The sequence below is a fragment of the Anabrus simplex genome, chromosome 1 (genome assembly GCF_040414725.1).
Source record: "Anabrus simplex isolate iqAnaSimp1 chromosome 1, ASM4041472v1, whole genome shotgun sequence".
Taxonomy (NCBI): domain Eukaryota; kingdom Metazoa; phylum Arthropoda; class Insecta; order Orthoptera; family Tettigoniidae; genus Anabrus; species Anabrus simplex.
The window spans coordinates 383,064,756-383,083,320 of record NC_090265.1 but is presented as its reverse complement, the minus strand read 5'-3'; the positions used below and the strand labels follow the sequence as shown (position 1 = coordinate 383,083,320).

At 40.5% G+C, this 18,565-nt stretch overlaps 1 protein-coding gene across 1 annotated transcript in view; it reads right to left on the bottom strand.

Moving 5' to 3' along the window:
• The window catches only part of LOC136866372 (putative fatty acyl-CoA reductase CG5065), a 257,496-nt gene extending 239,627 nt beyond the window's left edge, over positions 1 to 17,869 (bottom strand). The window contains exon 1 of the mRNA XM_068224970.1: positions 17,795 to 17,869. The gene's annotated coding sequence lies outside the window, so the exon portion shown is untranslated. The remainder of the gene's footprint in view (positions 1 to 17,794) is intronic.
• Between the last annotated feature and the right edge of the window lie 696 nt (positions 17,870 to 18,565).

The window sequence follows — 18,565 nt, the reverse complement described above, 5'->3', positions numbered from 1 at the left end:
CGGATGCTCCGATCCTCGCGTGCTGACGTCACTCAGGCTGCGCCTGGACCCCTCGCACGTGCCACATGTCCCTGCGCCAACCATCTTCGCCACAGGCGCTGCACCGTGGACACATCCCTATGGGTATCGGCTGCGATTTGACGAAGCGACCAACCTGCCCTTCTCAGCCCGATCACCATACCCCTTGTAAAGTCGTCTGTCTGCTGGAAATGCCTCCGTTGACGGCGGCCTGGCATTCTTAGCTATACACGTGTCCTGTGGCACACGACAACACGTTCTACAATGACTGTCGGCTGAGAAATCACGGTACGAAGTGGGCCATTCGCCAACGCCGTGTCCCATTTATCGTTCGCTACGTGCGCAGCACAGCGGCGCATTTCACATCATGAGCATACCTCAGTGACGTCAGTCTACCCTGCAATTGGCATAAAGTTCTGACCACTCCTTCTTGGTGTTGCATTTGCTCTGTCAGTCAGTGTATAATACAGTCTGATACAGAAATAATATATACGCAGACTTTAAATATTAATGAATACGAACCAGTATCTGAAACAGTGCTTGTGCCCGACGAATACGATTCTCCAACAGAAGAATCTACTTCACCTCCTTCAAAACAGGAATCAACATCAGAAGGTCCACAGAGCCCGGAAAAACATAAGAGTACAATGGTCATTGGAAGAAAAAATAAATCTTATTAACACATGGTTGAGTGCAAAGAAGCGGAAGCCAAAGCAAACATTTTTTCACTTTTCGTGGAACTGTATGAAAAAAAGACATCATCGATTGAAGCACGAGACGCAGTTGTACCGTTTTAAGAAAAAGATCTTGCAAAAGCGGATTGTATTGTCAAGTCATCTCTAGTTTAACAGTCACAGATTAATAAGCTATAAGCAGCTGTACGAACTGGTATTTATGAACTTTATGGGAGCTCGTACAAACAACTTGATAGTGCGCAAAATGAACTTACGAAAATGGGCCCGTGAAGAAGTCAAATCACTTGATTTGCCTTTGCAACATGGGTATGAAATTTCAAGCAGCATTTTCACACGTGACCACGAAAAATTTCGCAGTTTGTCACATGAAAAGAAGAAGAGGGAACTACTTACATACTGCATTCCTCGAGAGAAGAGACAATGCTGCTTATAGAGCAGTATGGTGCTGACAATGTGTATAATGCAGATCAGTCTGGCATCAATAAACAATCGCATACCGGCAGAGCACTTGGTCGCCGTGGTAAAAAGACAGTGCGTGAGGTGTTACACAATCACAGAGCGTACAGACACATTCATTCACAATTATGCCACTTGCATCATGTATTTTTATCGTACTGCAGGAATCAAAGCCACCAAGTCAAGCTGTCCACTAGGGTATGTTTAAAGCCCCTAATTTAATTGTGTAGTCGCCAAAATCTGGAAAAATTACAAAAGACCTCTTTCGTATATTTCTGGAACTGACATTTTTACCTCACACTGTTCCATCGAACTGTTTACCGTTAGATTCCTGGGCGCCTCACAAAGATAGTAATTTAATACACGAAGCACGTTCATTAAACTGAATCTGAAAAGTTAAGAGTGCAAATCATTCCAGACAAAACAACTTCTGAATTACAATCGCTAGACAGGCATTTTTTTTCGAATGTTCAAAACAATGGACGGACATTCGTTGTGTTAAATAATATCGGTGTGAACCTGCATTAGCGTAACAATATTATCAAACGCATGTCACTGATCTACAATCGAGAATGTTCACAGCGCTTCCGTTTGTCACACAGACAATGGTGGAAATTGGCGTGCCTAATTAGCACGAATGAAACTTTTAAAAATAGCACAGATCGTTGTATTAGAAGAGGAACTGGTACTTGCGAATTCCTTATGGAGGACAATAATAATTGTGATCAGCTTTCTTTACTCAAATGTAGCTGGTGCAAGAACCTATTGTGTTTCGAACATTTTTTCTTAATTTCCATTATCATTCACAGGAGATTGAATATCTTGAAGGGGATTAGACACGACTGCCACATAATCGGTGAGTATGTAATTTTTTAATCAGTACATACTCATACATACAATGTTTAAATATTTACCTTGAATATTTTTATCCCTCACACGATTACAACACAACTGCAGGTTAGTATTTAATAGTATCTTAAAACATGTATAAATTTATTCCAAGTTTTATGATTACTGCGTTACGATTTAAAAGGAACGAATACGTAGTTTAACAGGCGTACAATGTTCACATGGTTCATTGCACTCACAGTGCTGACCCCACCCGGGTTGCTCACTCTCTCTCTCTCTCTCTCTCTCTCTCTCTCTCTCTCTCTTTCTCTCTCTCTCTCTCTCTCTCGCCTGCTTCTCATTTCATCGCGCCAGCAGTTCAAAATAACTTATCTCCGATTGGACACTGATGATCTCCACCCGCACATCTTTACCGCCCTGTAACTCGTATGTACATGGACGATAATCTATATATCTATATATAGGCTATAAAATGAGAGTTTTGTCTGTACATTGCTCAGAATTTGAAAAGAATGGCATTTCTGTATCAGTCGTGCCCACATGAACAAGGAAAGGCACTTTTTTTACTTTTTCGTAATATTTGTCTGTCTGTCTGTCTGTCTGTATGTATGTATGTATGTATGTATGTACATGCATCACGAGAAAACGGCTGAAGAGAATTTAACGAAAATCGGTATGTAAAGTCGGGGGATGAGCCACTACAATCTAGGCTATAAATCATTTCATTCACGCTGAGTGAAATGGTACTTTAGGGCAGGGCCTCTCAAACGCCCAAAATCTCACGCGTGCAGAGCGAGGCGCAAGGGCTCCGTGCACTGTGCATCGGTGCCGCTCGGTGCCGCTCGGTATGGCTCGGATCTACGCTTCGTCTCTGGGCTACTCGGCTAAGCTCGGCACTACTCGGCTCAACTCAGCCCGGATTTGGAGCGCTACGGCGCAAGTGGGGGAGAGGGAGACAGGCGGAGCGAGCGAGACAGGCGTGAGGAAAGAGAGAGTAAGCGCTATTGCTCCAAATCGAGGAGTGGGGGGTCTGCACTCTGGTCAACCAAGCCAAGACGTCTTTTGCACCGTGCACAGTGCATGCACCACGCGCATGCACCCTGAGAGGCCCTGCTTTAGGGTAAGGTAAGGGTTATTCTGCCCGCAGAGGTGTTCCTGAGCCGGAGTTTACGTGCGGTAGGGTGGCCAGTTCCTTTCCGCTCCTCCATTCCCTTACCCCACCAACAGCGCGTGGCAACCCATCCAACTCCTGACCACGCCCAATGTTGCTTAACTTCGGAGATCTCACGGGATCCGGTGTTTCAACACGGCTACGGCCGTTGGCGTACTTTAGGGGAAGGCCTAAAATGTAATTCTCAAATATTTATATTATTATTGTTCCTATCGATAAATACTACATAATTAAGTTATATAGAATTAAATTTTCGATCATTTATGTCTTATACATGTTTATCGTACCAGCTATGATACCACAGATATTCATGAATTTGTATTTTTATTGCTAAGTCCATATCAACGTCGAGCCACGAGAAAATGGGTTAAGGGAATTTAATGAAAATCGGTATATAGAGTCGGGGAATAAGAAACTACAGTGTAAGCTATAAACAATTTTATTCACCCTGGATGAAATTGTAGTTTAAGGGAAGGCGCCTAAAAATTATGTACCTATGTTATTGGTCCTATCGAAAAGTACTACATAACAAAAACTATAGAGAATCGATTTCCGATCATTTATACAGTATTTTATTCAGTTTTATCGTACCGACTATCATAAGAGTGGTATTTCAGAGTCGGAAGAAAACTAAATGTGAAGACCTACAATATGAAAAGCGCATAAAATTGATCAACAATAACGTTACATTGACCATTGTTTGCTGTGATGTTCTTTCTCTCTTATGCTGCCACTTAACTCCGATAGATGGGATTACTGCTGCGTACCGAGTATAACAGCCTTACTGAATATTGGCGGGAAATAGCTGAGGAGTTAGAAAGTTTTCTTCTTTACCATGCCATTCCTCCGGTTCATAAATTTTCTGATACTGCTGGTACGTAACACACTGGTTCATCATAGTATTCCAGCTATTCGATTCCTGGTCTGACGCGCTGTTTTGGTGTTTTGAATGAGCAGTGTGCACACTTAAGCCCAGTGGCGGCGCGTGACTTTCATCACTGGGGGTTCATGAGGAAAAAAAAATAGCCTCCCCCCCCCCCTAAATCGCTCCTCTCCCCCTCTCAGCCAGCTTCTCTTCCATCGTGGGCCGTAACCTCCTAAACTAAGATGACATAAGTTCTAGAAATGTGATCAAATACGAGAGGAGCAGAAAATACGGTAGGCCTACATGCCGAGTTTTACCATATGCAAAATAAGAAATAACTGCTTCATTGAAGTCCGCAGAGTCTCAAACAAAGTTCCTTTCAATTGACAACATAGCAAGAGCAATAAGTCTGTCCTCGCTCATTGTGCTGCGCTAGAAAGTCTTTATTCTCTTCAGGGTAGAGAAACACCTTTCTGCTTCCGATGTCATGGGAATAGTAACAACTATATTTAAAAGTTTTCATTGGTATTACCTTGCCGCTATTCTTTGCCTCAATGATTTTTGAGTTAAGTTTCTCTCCAAAAGGTAATTATTCCAAAGAAGGCAAATGAATAGATGTTTAGTAAGTAATGATGAATTTGGGACAAGATATTAATTGGAATTTGACAGTTGACTTTTGGTAGTAACGATGCTTTTCAACACTAGCGCTAGTTACGTGCACTATTCTCTGTTGCCTAGTCAAATTCCCGTAAGGCCAACAGATGGCAGACACATACCCCAACCCCAACAACACGACTAGCTAGTCTTGAGACAGTGGCCTATTGCGCATGCGTAAAGAACAGAGATCCGTTTCTGCGATATCCTGGTCTTGCCTTAGTGCTGGCTTTCGTCCCCCCGCACCTCGCCACTCCCTTCGCCTATGTACGGACGGAGAGATCGCCTTTGCAAGGGGGTTCATTCCGGACAAGTATCCAGCCACAGACCTTGCGCAGCTCACATGAATTGAAAGCCAGTACGAGTATATTACGGATAGAGGGACTTAGCAAGAGCTTCGAGATTGACAAGGGAGTTATGAAAATTACGTAGTTGAGTACAATATGATATAAACTGGAGGTTCATTGCTCCATTGCGCTATACCAGAAACCGCCACTGCTTAAGCCAGAGGCTCACTTAGTAGTAGCCAAAGCAGTGAAGGGCGGGTTTCTCCTCTGGCTTGGAGGAAAAATTTGCTGCCACTGTAGTGAATTGACGTTTTCCGAGTCATCGGGTATTCCTAGGCAACAGATTAGTAAAAGGGAATAGTTTTTACCCTGGGACTCTCCACTATTCGATCCCCCCACCGAAAAAAGACGAAGAGTGTTCACGGATCACGGCTGTCTGCTGATTGGTCATTCCAGCTCTGGAAATTTGGACTGTTAGGGGGCTGTCACACAGGCTCGATCGACCGACTAAGAAAACAAACCTACAGAGGGCAGTGGCACCAGTCACACAGCATCGATCGTCAGCGATCAACTACGAGCGATGAAGATCGACTGGTTTGTAAAAACAGACGTGTCCGTTTTTCAGTCGCAGTCGTTCGATAATGGCGGACGCAACATAGTCATCTGTTGATGAAATCGAAACATTAATTTGCTTAGTGTATGAAAACAAAGTGGTGTATAATCCTAGACTCCCTGGATATAGTAATAGGAAGGCCGTGAATTTTGTATTTTGTATAGTGTGGAGAATTGGGACAAAAACTGGTAAGTAATTATTAGATTTATTACGATTATCTTATGAATAGTGTTATCTTAGATTATTTATTGATAAAATATATTATGGAATAGATTGGTAAAAAGAGTTACACTAGGAGAAGTAGTAATTATCATTCTTGTCACTTAATTGAAGAAATGTTTGGAAAACATAAGCAGTGCTTTCCTAACCTCCATCTCGTACCTAATGAAATGAATACCATTGTTTGCTTTAATGACAAATAAGTGTAGGCCTATGCCATAAGTAGGCCTACTACATGTATATTTTCTTTGTCACAATATTCTGATTCATTGTTTCAGGAAAAAGTTGTGCCAAAACATGGCAAATTCTGAGGGCTGAATATCGAACTTGGAGAGATAACATCCTCCCTCTCCTCCCAGGTTCTGCTGTACAGAAAACATAAAATGGGTCTACTTCAATGCCCTCAACTTTCTGGAACTCTTCATTGCTGGAAGAAGGTACAATTCTGTAATATTTATTTTTAAAAGTAGGCCTACATTACAGACCAGTGTTCTAGTTGTGAAAGAGTGAGGGGAAGATTCAGTCTGTAGGCCATAAGTTCCACCCATCTGTTCATTAATTTATCAGATATAACTGAAAGTAATATAATATAATCTAACCTAACAATCATCTTACTAAAATAATTATTGAAAGTAACAATTTCTTAAACAGAAGGCTTGTGTCCAGACTAAAATGTAGCTCCAATTTAGAAGAATTGCATTAATATGTTGTTAATTTTTTTTCAGTTCTATAACAAACACATCTATGGAAGTGGCACCTGGTGTATGAGAGCCTTTTCACCAAGCTGAAATATAGGAGGAGGAAGCAGAAATAATTTGTGTTGGAGGGATTTAACTCCTACAGTTCAGAAATTACTGAAGGGACTTCAACTTCCAGTCCAGTGGCTTCTGCTTCTACAAACAGCTTTGCCAGCAGTTAAAAATAAAAGAAACAGAAATGTGGAAGTGACAGTGATGTGTTAAGTGAATATTTAGAAAAGATACTGAAAACTGAAAAGAAAATATAATCAATGTTATTTTTAGTGTCTTCATGATGACATGGAAAGAATGAGTGTACTAGGTCGAAGAGTTTTCAAAGTTAAAATTCAGAAACTGTTGTATACAGTGTTAGACCAAGAAAGAATCTAATAAAATTTATGTTCTTGAGAAATGTTTTACTTTTTAAATTAAATCATTTTTTGTTATACTTATCTATCAATATTTATTGGAATCCTCAGTGAGTTATGTGTATTAGCACCTGATGGGAAAGAACCTTAACTCCAATTTTTATTAATTATTAGCATTATTACAACATCTTAATTTGTATATTTTATGTGGTAGAACATGTATGGTTTACAAGGAAAGGAGTATTTTGAAATACATGTAGTAGGTCCTTTCTGTGTGTATGTAGTAAGCAGTTGTACAGCACAGGTGGTCTGAAACCAGACCAGCGTATTGATAGTTCTGTCCAAGAGCTGACTTCCTTCTTACGGTATGCTGTTGATCACAACTGCAAACTCATTGCACTAGGTTTGTACAGCACAGGTGGTCTGAAACCAGACCAGCGTATTGATAGTTCTGTCCAAGAGCTGACTTCCTTCTTACGGTATACTGTTGATCGCAACTGCAAACTCATTGCACTAGGTTTGTACAGCACAGGTGGTCTGAAACCAGACCAGTGTAAAGACATTAGTAGTTTTGTCCAGGAGCTGACTGCCTTCTTACAGAATACTGTTGATCACAACTGCAAGCTCATTGCATTGGGTTTACTGCATCTGTGTTCAATGTTGCTTGCTATACTGCCATCGTGCGAAAATACACATCCTAAATACCTATTTGAAATTATCTACCTGTTCCAGTTTTGGATTCTCAACCTGACATTCAGTTCTATTTTATCTCCTCATTCCAAGTACTCTCCTGCCATTGTACCTGTCTGCACCAGCAATCACTACTTTCATGTCTGTTACCGTACTTATAATTTATTAATAACATATAGGCCTACAGAGGGAATCAAGGTAGACTGATTATTTTATTTCTTGTGCTGTAGATCCATTAATATTAGATTGCACAGTTTCAATAGACCAAGTTGTTTGCATAGGACAAAATTCTTACTACAGTTATACCTGACAGAATCCCTCCCTGCCACCTTATAACTTTGTAACTTAGGTAGCCTTTATCTCCTCATTCCAAGTACTCTCCTGCCATTGTACCTGTCTGCACCAGCAATCACTACTTTCATGTCTGTTACCGTACTTATAATTTATTAATAAAATATAGGCCTACAGAGGGCATCAAGGTAGACTGATTATTTTATTTCTTGTGCTGTAGATCCATATAAACAATGAAAAACAAAGATGAAAAATTCATTTGAAACTATTTTGACAGATGTTTCCACCAAAGTTTTGTAGATTTTAATCTACAACATAAAAAACTGTATTTTGTGTGATGTGATATTAAGGGGATATGATGGCAGAATATGTACATTATTTATAAAAAATATATTCATATGACAGTTACATGCTTGTAATAAAAGGTTGAGTAGATTAATTACCCTGTAAGTCAATCCAAGATCTTACAAGGCCCATACACCCTACTCTGTCAATCATTCATTTATATAATTGGTATTTACAAACAGTTTTGACAGGCAATGTAAGATATAGCAAAATTAAGTCATTTGCCACATGAGGCCTAAATAACATTTTACTGTAGACGGCAATAGTAGTCTATTTAGTTGTTAGAAAGGCATACTCTTCACTTCTAAAAATAGAAGGCAAGGTGCTTGTTATTAGCACCTATTATTTTTTGCAGTGGTTGGTTCTCATTTTTGGTGAAATTGAAGGCAAAGTTTTCATTTTCCTTGAACTGATTCATAAGGAAAGTATTTCAGGATGGATAGATAGGCTTGGCACTGTTCATATCAGTAAAAAAGTTACATATAAACAATATACAGAAAGGCAAAATCAACATTGTGGTAAGAAGGAGAGTCCTACCAGACCTTTGCGGAAAAAGGTTTTACTCTGTACCAAGGAGTTTACCAGCAATTTGGATGGAAGTGCAGGATTTATATTAATTGGTTTTATTATTGCCAAGTGAGCAATTAGATCAGCTTGCCAGTGCAAAGTTTGGGGAGACAGTACTTTATGCTTAGTGATGAAGGTAATAAACAAGACCTTGTGTGTAATTTACATGTAGTTGTGACAAGTATCAGTCTATTACACTGCCAACTTACTTATTAGAACAATATTCCAGAAGCTTTTCCTATAGTTATTAAGCTAGTGTACAGAGCACTAGCCTCACCTGAACTCCTCAAGAAATGTACACATATGTGAATACACAGAATCCTAAAGAGAATTTACTTTGGAAGAGATGTCCATAGACAACCTTTCTTCACAGCCATTTGGTAAAATTAGCTGCTGTAGTCTTCAATGATATAAATTAAGACAGGATTGTCATTCTTGCAAAGTTTGGATATGGACCTGGATTCTTTGCACAAAACACAGTAGGCCTACAGAAATTCAGCAACATGCTTGTCATGAAAGCAATATGATACTATTCTGAACATGGCACAATAACAAAGAAGAGGAGAGGCGACAAGAGATTTGCAGAGGATCATGAGGGAGAGAAACAGTGTAAGGAACTCCATTGCTTTTATCATTTTCACAATATTCAGAGCATATGTGCATTTTTCTCTCTTTCAAAATTATTTACAGGATTGTAATGAAACTTGACACACTATTTCTACATTAGGTAATGTAAATTTTGACTGGAAGCATTTCTTGATATGTCTATTATTTTGGTAGGTGGGATCTCAGCAAGTGGTATGAAAAAAAAAAAAAAAGAAAAAAAAAAAAAGAAAGCTGTTAACCTCCATCTAATAAACACCTCAAAATATCATTTGAAAAGACAGTAATTATGCCCCAAGATCCAGCATCATTAAAACAAATAAGCATAAATGGTATTAGTCTTATATTTGAAATACAATGAGCCACTTTTGTGAGGCTTTTGTTGGAATTTTTACCCTGTCAAGAATTCTGGCTGTAGTGCTCTATGAATGGCATCATATATAATAGGAACAAATCCACTGATGTATTGTGAGCAATCCTAAATCTGTATGAGTCACCAATGTCCAGAAACCTGTAGGCCTAAATAAATATATTTCCACTGTTGATGGTAGCACCTTCAAATTATGAATTCAAATTGATGTACATAACAGTTTTCAGTCCTTTTTATCAATACTTTATTAGAATCCTGCAGAATGCCACTAATCTTTTATTTGATATATTTTGCCACGGACATACAGTAGTTGTTTCGAAGGTGAACATCACTTTTGACTTTAAACCTAAAAAAATCGTTGTGAATATTGAATTTAACGATAGTGTCAGCCTTTCCGAAGAACTTATACTTTTCCTGTAATTTGTTTGCCTGATGTTTATTATTGACTTCATTTTTTCCTCTAATTCCTTATACCGTAATTATTGATGGGCATTCGGTACTAGTTCCTGAATTTTTCTTCGTCATTACGCAACGAAGGCACACTTTGGTGGAATTCTCTATGGCTCTTTACCTTGTCCACTGCGATCGTCTGGTTCTTTCCTTTCTCCTAATATATTCATCGCTTTCACAACACATTCTTTTTCTCTCGTGAATATGAATACATCTGTAGCCTGTACGGTACTGGGCGGGAGTATCAGCTGTTTCCGTGCAGTCGATCCCTCTCGATCGATGAGCAGTGTGACAAGGTAAATGAATTTAGTCGTTAGTACTCGATGCCAGTTGGTCGCTCTTGATCGTTCGATGCCCTGTGTGACAGCGGGCTTAGATCGGCAGCATAGTACTGTTCGTTAAAAGTGAGAAAATGTGTGGTTTTTCATTTGATCGAGTATTTCATATGGAAGCATTACTTTTAATCGCGCCATTCCTACTGACGTCATTGTAATGACCTATGTTCATTTAAATTGGGAAAACCACTAAGGGCCGGCATTATAATAGATGTTTTAATTGTTGGTTCAGTTTAAACTTCGGTTTATCTGTTAGTCGTGTATTATAAAACTTAAGTTTAACTACACACATCTACCGTTTAAACTGAAGTTTAAGAATACGTAACCTTACAACATGGCAGAACGAATGGATCTCGAAGATATTTTTGAGGTGTTTGAGGAAATACTAAGCGATGACGAAGAACTGGTTCAAATTATTGAACGACCACCGGGGCTACGAGTGTTCCGAGCAAGGGGACTTCACTGACATATATGGAATGAAAAATAGTTTTTAAATAGGTTTAGGCTTATAAAATAGACTGTCATAACCCTATTTCAGCAAATTGGTGCTAGAATAAAACATGCAACGAAAAGGTAAGGATGTACAAATGACTTTTTGAACTGTTTGAATGTCAAAAGTGTAAATTTTAGAAAATAAAGTAACTTCCTTCTATTTCAGAAATCATGCTGTAGAACCCCTCAGTCAGCTGCGGTTGTATGCCTGCCGTAGTATGTTTCTTACAATGGGAGATTTCGGAGGAATTCATAAGGCCACTGTTTCACGGACTATATAAATAAATATTTCTGTACTAATTGCACAAGCAATTCTATTTCCTTACAAGTAAAATTAGGAAAACGTTTATTGCTTTTATCCGCCATTTTACCTACAAGAAGTAAACAAAACATTATCGATAGTCATCTTTTCTCGCAATTTACTGCTACCAAGATCGTATATAGCCTTCTTCACCTCAGTTCAACTTAGGCCGGCCATAATAAGACTCAACATCGGTTTAAATTCAAGTTACAGTTTAACTCAATCTTCAGTTTAAACCCTCATTATAATACGGGCCCTAAGACAGTCTTTCTGAGGATGTAAAAAGACAGGTGGAGAGTGAGTGTCCGCCATTATAATGAAAACTCCTCAACCTGATTGTGACTGATGGTAGTAGGCAAGCGGGTCTATCATTACATTGAAAATTCCCTAACAACGTTCATATAAGAAAATATGTTTGGTGAATTCCCCGTCGCGTTTCTATGCAAGTTAATACAGTCCTGCTCACAACGTGTACACTACCTAACCTAGAATTCTGTGTACAATGAAGAATTCCATAGCGAAGCACGGGTACATCAGCTAGTATATAATATCCGCGGGTTTTACATATTTCAGTGTGCTCTATCGGATGGTGTATAAATCGGTTTCAAGTTTTCTTAACATTGATTGATGGTCCTTTGACAGTTAGCGCTGAGGTATACGAACAAATCGACTAACAAGGCCTTTGCCACACATCACGGGCGCTTATGTACGCCTATCGAACATTAAAATGAATGAAAATGAAGTAAGGCCAATATCCTACAGAAAACTCTGTCTAGGTTTTCTCTTTCCAGCACAGATTTCGCGAGTAATAACTGAAGTGATCCCAACATACAACTTTGAAAGGCTGATGTCTATAACTATTTCAGCCACGGAGGTCGACATTGTCTCATAAAACTCAGGAAGACCGTAAACAAACGTGCTCGTTTTCTAAGAAAAATAGAGGAAAATAGGTCTATTCACCCTTCGGATAATTACAAAACAATACAAGCAGTATAATTAGTATTTCGTTCTATCGTATCTGGAGATCTGAATACCAAACAGTAGCTTCTAACATTTTATAAATTGAATGCTGACGTTTTTATTCCTCATTAGAAATAGGGTAACGTGCCCTAAATAAGATATAAAATCACAAAAAATTATATTAATCTCAAGACAAAAAGAGAATCTTATTTAAAAATTGTTTTAATTGCTAAGGTAAGCTACTTACAACTGGATTGCATTTTGTATAGAAAAATATGTCATGTATCATATTTTGGACCAAAAATCCCAAAACGTATACATGTTTTCCTAAAAATGATACATATGGGATTTCCATGTAGCCTAAATACTATAACAACTGAAGGTCTTAAGATGAACAGATTTGTCCGTGGCTATATTTAGGCATATACACTCATGTGTAATTTAATTAGAGATTTCTGCTGTAGAGTGGAAATGGCGCTGTGCTCGGCCTAGGAGACAGCAAGGACGTCAGACCTCCTACAGACTGTGTAACAGTCGACTACAGGATGGCTAAGACATGAGACCTCAGCGAATTTCATTGGGGTCAGATTGACGGCACCAGACGTGTGGATAATTCCATCTGCGAAGACATGCAGGCATTGGAACTGCGAGTACGCGGATTTGGGCAACTGTCGTGGTGTACGATACGTGGATGGCAGCGGTCGCTGTCGAATAGCTCGGATCGTAAGAGCGAATAGACGGGTCATAGTGCGCAAGATCACTCCTCAATTCAGTGCTGGAAGAACAACGACGAGTGGATCCTGACCAATCTCCTCGCCATGGTATACAGAAGCATGCGTCCCACAAGGGTACCTTTGCTTAACACCAGTCTCAAGGCACAACGACTGAGATGGGATGAGGAACACCGCAATTGGAAGCTCGAAGCATGGAAAAAGGTCACTTGGACAAATGAGTCGAAGGTAACAGTTGGTACATATTGATGGCTGGATATGAGTGCGTCGTCAACCATATACAGTTCAAGCCAGTAGTGGTGGTATCCTCGTATGGGGACTGTTTACATGGGATGAAATGGGATCCCTGGTACAGATGACAACGCCCCTCACCGGCGAACGTTAGAGGAACCTGCTGGTAGATCATGTTCACCACTTTTTCTCCAGAACTCTCCAGGCGACCTGCACTTATAGCAAGAAAATGCTCCTGCCAATCGTTCCCAAAGTGTGGCTGAATAAGGTCGTAATACTTAAAGAAGCATTCTGACATTTCTTAGGGGTAGGTCCGTTAACTACTTTTCTGGGTGGGAATAAGAGAGGCGGGGGTATTGTTTGCCATGGAAACGGGGGCGGGTCCACAGCGGTTACCGTGGAGATAAGCCTAGTGACCGACTCATGTTGCATGGAATTGCCAAACCTCTCACTTCTGAATTGTGTACAACAGAACAGAGCGGTCTGAACGAACGGACAAGGGAGCCGGAAGCGAGAGGAAAGACAAAGGTATGCAGGAATGTAGCAACACCGTGCAATGCTCCTCCCTCCAGCCCTATCTGCCAGGACGCTTCTTTCAGCATTACGGGTATAGTTCACTGAGCACTCCACCGGTATAAAGATACTTGTCTGGTCCCAGGGGAGCCCCAATCTCAATCCCATTGAGCACATCTGGGATGCTGTCGACAAGGACGTGCGTGCCCTTGGCCCTGATCCGACCAAATTTCGTGGAATATGGGATAGTGTGCAGCAATTATGGATCTGTATGGCTCCTCAACGCTCCCAGTATCTTGTGGAGTCCATGGCATGCTGCATCGCCGTCCGGTGTCCTGTGGAGTCCATGCCACGCCGCATCGCTGCGTCACCAAGGTGAAAGGGAGTGCTACACGCTACTAGCCAGGTTTCTCTAATTCAATTGATTATGAGTGTATGGCATTACAGAAGAAAATTCCTTTTCTCTCACCTCTTATTTTTAATATATCAAATATTTTGGACAAACCTATTTTCTTGCAAAAAACAGGCTGTACCCTTGACTGTCACATTTTAGGACCCCTTGCCTTACTATATGAACACTTGAGCAATTTTTTTCATGTAGCCAGTAACATACGCGATAAGGTCCTCGCCTACAGTACTGAAGGTTGTGGAATAACATTTTGAGTAGTCGTTTGGCCATAAAGATTCCTTAAGTGCAAAATCTATTGACACTTTAAAGAACACCTTTATAATGCAAAGTTCTGACAAGTTTCTCCTGCATCGTATGAGAGAGTGAGAGTCAAGACTACTACTACTACTACTACTACTACTACTACTACTACTACTACTACTACTACTACTACTACTACTACTACTACTACTACTACCACTGGGCGAATTAGCCGTGCGGTTAGAGGCGCGCGGCTGTGAGCTTGCACCCGGGAGATTGTGGGTTCGAATCCCACGTGGTTTCCCATTTTCACACCAGGCAAATGCTGGGGCTGCACTTTAATTAAGGCCACGGCCGCTTCCTTCCAACTCCTAGACCTTTCTTACCCCATCGTCGCCATAAGACTTATCTGTGTCGGTGCGACGTAAAGCCAGTAGCAAAAAACTACTACTACTACAACAGAACACAATAACAGAGCAAATAAGATTTCGATTTCAGGAAAAAAAAATCTAGAATCATACAGAAAAGTTTTTCTGAATCAGTAAATTGGAAATGCACTACAATCAAAAAGAATGTATTAACAAACAAAAAGAATAGAGATATCGAACTCCGGGCTAATACAAAAGCTAAAAATAAAAATAAAATCTGGCTCTCAAATTGCATCTCTAGCAACACAATAGAAGGAAAAGAAATAACGAGCAAAATATCCACTGTACGAAACTACAAAAGCCGGTCCTAGTGGCTCAAGATGTAAGCGCTGGCCTTCTGAGCCCAAATTGGTGGATTCAATAACAGCTCAGTTCGGTGGTACTCTCAGGAGAGAGAGAGAGAGAGAGATAGAGTGAGCGGGGCGGTGGGGGGCGGGGGTGAAAAATGTCAACACCTGAGCGTCTGCCAAAAATAAAAACATAGTTCTTGGGACGTAAAAGCACGGCACGCCTTGTACAATGCAATAACGATGGCAACTGCAACCTGCAAACGTGCTTCATTCTATAGCATGTGAAAATAGAAATGATCACAGGCGAGGACGACTTCATAAGAGAATTTATTACGTTCAAGCTGGACACCGTGAGAAACTCGAACGGTAGAAGCGCTTCTGAGCCCAAACCGGTAAGTTTGATCTCTGTTCAGTCCGGTGGTATATGAAGGTACAGAAAAACGTCAGCCTCATGTCGGTCGACAACATTCTGACACCTCGGTGTCTCTGAAAAAAGTAAAAGATAGCTGCAGTCGTTTAACTGCGATCAGTATCCAGTATTCGGGAGATGGTGGGTTGAACCCCACTGTCGGCAGCCCTGAATATGGTTTTCCGTGGTTTCCCATTTTCACACCAGGCAAATGCTGCAGCTGTACCTTAATAAAGGCCACGGCCGCTTCCTTCCCACTCCTAACCCTTTCCTGTCCCATTGTCGCAATAAAACCTATCTGTGTCGATGCGACGTAAAGCAACTTGCAAAAAGAAAAAAAGTAAAAGTAGCTCGTGAAACGTAAAATCAATATTAGTATTCATTCACCGATACGGCCTTCTGTGGGCCACGCTTGCCCAACCTACTTGCCATTCTATTATGCAGACTATTGTTCTCCTCTTTGAACTGTCGAAAAAGGAAAAATTATCATATGTATGATTTTGTCTACGGACAGAAAAAGCTCTGCAATATTACACACAATAGGAGTTCCAATGCTTTCCGACTGCCCACCTGTACTGAGAGTGCCAGTTTGAGTGGCTTACATGGCAGAGGATTGGCTTTCTGAGCCCAAGTTGGTGGGTTCGACTACGGCTCAAATACACCATCGGTAGATTCACCGGCACGTATAAGAACTCATTTACGATAACATTTCCGGCGCTTCGGCGTCTCCGACAAAACCGTAAAAGTAGTTAATGGCACGAAAAACCAATAACATTATTACTGTACTGAGTGTACAAAACTGGTGATGGATTGTTATTTGCGAGGGGAAAACAGCGGGATTCTCACCATACGCTGGCACGATGGTCCGACCATACGACACCCAAAGCGTTTGTCCAGGGTTCGATTCTCGGTGACTTCGGATGGGATTTTTAATAGGACTAGCGCGTGGCGACAGGAAACGGCTTCCGGCTTTACACTCTCATCCAAGTCCTCAACTGAGGCCAGGTGCTCTGCCCACCTTACATAAACGTGAGAAAGTGGTTGTGTAAATAATTTTTTAAACCCCAAACCTACGGGTGCACGGTCGTCAAATATAGAATATTTATACATATTATAAAAAGAATTCCCTTAATCCGAGCACGTTCTTATTTACGCTGCTTTAAGTGCCGAGACCTCAAGTATGTGTGGAAGAACTGTTGACCACAAGAAGCTCTACAAAGAAGTCCTTGACGATATACATTTATCTGTAGAAGGTAGCCGTCAATAAGTCTTTTATGTTATTTTCTGCAGTAAAAAATAAACCTCCAAACTAGAAACCATTTATTGAGATTAATAAAAATAAATTATTGATCTACCTCAATAGTGAATAAAAATATTCTTTACGGTACAGTTTGCATGGATGGTCTAATAGTTGTCGTTTTAGTGAAAGCACAAGAATGGTTTAAATATCACATGGGGAGGAAGGAGCGAGCTCACAGGTAGCCGAAAAGCCCTAGGAAAAACGCCACACTGAGCTAGGTACACACATAAGAAGGAAAACAAGTATTGTTGCCTACAAAGATATCTTTTGAAGTCTTAACACCATAAATTCGAAACCATCCCATGCGAATCTGAGGCCGTTGGCTAGTTATACAGAGCAAACAATATTTACTTCGCTATAACTATTCCTTGTTCAATACTTGGCAAATCAGAGATACAGTAGTCATCATCTCACTGCATTTACTAAGCCATGAGGCGGTAGGCTCCACGCCAAGTGAAGATTAGATCGACTTACGATTTAAAAAGAAAAAAGACAAATCGAGTATGGCAATACCCACACGACAGCGTAAGGTCGGCGAAACGAGACTCAACTATCTAGTGATGTACATTAGCAATATCAGAAGATCTGAGTAAGAACCTATTCTTCAACTTTGATGCTAGTAGTAGTTTATGAGCCAAAACAGCGAGGTTCATCACCTTTGAATATTAATTTTGAAAGTAACTATTTTAACATTAAACCAAAGTACAAAAACAAGACCTAATCCACCGGTTACTGGGGGTCAAACAGCGACCATGAAGTTAGGCTCGGGCCGATGTCCTAGATGTTAGGCCCCTTAAAGCAACAAGCATCATCAGCAAGTCAGGCTCTTCACAAGAAGTTACTGTTGCTACTTATTCTTTACCAGAAGTCTTACCACAGATAACTGAACTACAAATAAATATCATACCTTTAGGAAAATGACTGTAGTCCGATGAAGGGCGCACTGTAGGGCGGCTGATCAAGTACTATGCTAGGTGCTCACGTTAGACCTGAACTGAAGAAGGTACAGTTGCATATGAAAAAGTATATCACTGAAGAGGAGAGAGGGGAAAGAAGAAGTAGGGAGGTACATGATGGAGGGGAATGTTAACACCTACCGTTTGGTCTTCGGAGTGAAAACCACGAGCAGAAGGCCACATGATGGGAACAGTGACATCTAGTCTCTCTCTCTCTCTCTCTCTCTCTCTTCACAGCTTCAGGATTTAAGAATATATACCTCAGAGATAGGCTTGACCTCCACTATAACCACGTGATTCCGAGACACGGGCGAACTAATTTAGAGTCGTGCATTCGATTACGGAATCTGCACAAATAAAGTAAAATTTTAGCCAGAAAGTCATATATAGATAACAAGACAACTGTTACAAATTGATTGCTGAAGTTCGATAATGAGTGTGAATGGTATAATTGGGTCTGAGAGTCCTGTGCTCGATTCTCGGCTCTACCACGAATTTAAAACTGGTCTGCTAACCTAGAATATGCCTGAGTGGATTAAAATCTCATTCTCGGGCATCCTAGCAGTGGTTTTCAATTCCAGACGAACGCCAGGATTATTCCTAACTCCAGGAGTCAGCCGCTAACTTAATTCAAACCATAAAAAGTACAAATATATGCACCAGTAAAGAAACCACGTCGATCAACGTTATTAGACAGGCTGGTGAATAGGATATCCCAAGTT